We start from the raw sequence: 996 nt of genomic DNA, 5'->3' as shown, positions 1-996 counted from the left end.
CAGCACTATTTATTGAAGAGGCTTTCCTTTCTCCACTGTATGTTTTTGGCTTTTTTGTTGAAAATTATTTGCCCATATAAATATGGGTTTACTTCTGGACTCTTGATTCTGTTTCACTGGTCCATGTCTCTGTTTTGCTGCCAATACCATGCCGTTTTGATTACTGCCACTTTGTAGTATAATTTGAAGTCAGGCAGAGTGATGCCTCCAGCCTCGTTTTTTTTTTTCCCCTCAGGATGGCTTTGGCAATTTGGGGTTTGTGTTTCCATACAAATGTCATGACTTTTTGTTCTATTTCTTTAAAAAATACTGATGGGATTTTGATGACGATTGCATTAAATCTGTATAATGCCTAAGGTAATGTGGTGCTTTTTAATTATGTTGATTCTTCCAATCCAAGAACACGAAATATCTTTCCATTTTTTTGTATCTTCTTCAATTTCTTTTAATAGGGTCTTATAGTTTTCATTATATAGGTTCTTTACATGTTTCGTTAGATTTATTCCTAGATATTTTACTCTTTTTGTTGCAATTGCAAAAGGAATTATTTTTCCACTTCTTTTTCTGACACTTCATTATTAGAGTATAGGAACACTATGGATTTTTGAACATTCATTTTCTATCCAGAGACTTTACTGTATTTGCTTATTGTTTCTAGTAGTATCCTTGTGGAGTTTTTAGAGTTTTTATATAGAGAATCATGTCATCCACAAATAGTGACAGTTTGATTTCTTTGTTTCCTATTTGGATGCCTTTATATCTTTCTCTTGCCTGGTTGCACTTGGTAGGACCTCCAATGTTATATTGAATAACAGTGGTGATAGTGGACAGACTTGCCTTGTTCCTGATCTTAAAGGGAAGGTTTTTAGTTTTTCACCATTAAGTATAATGTTGGCTGAGGGCTTGTCATATATGGCCTTTATTATGTTAAAGTCCTTTCCTTCTAGACCAATTTTGTTAAGTGTTTTGATCATAAATGGATGCTGTATCTTGTCG

Source organism: Pteropus vampyrus, unplaced genomic scaffold (assembly GCF_000151845.1).
Source record: "Pteropus vampyrus isolate Shadow unplaced genomic scaffold, Pvam_2.0 Scaffold44, whole genome shotgun sequence".
NCBI classification, from domain to species: Eukaryota; Metazoa; Chordata; class Mammalia; order Chiroptera; family Pteropodidae; genus Pteropus; species Pteropus vampyrus.
Note: the sequence above shows the minus strand (reverse complement) of the source record.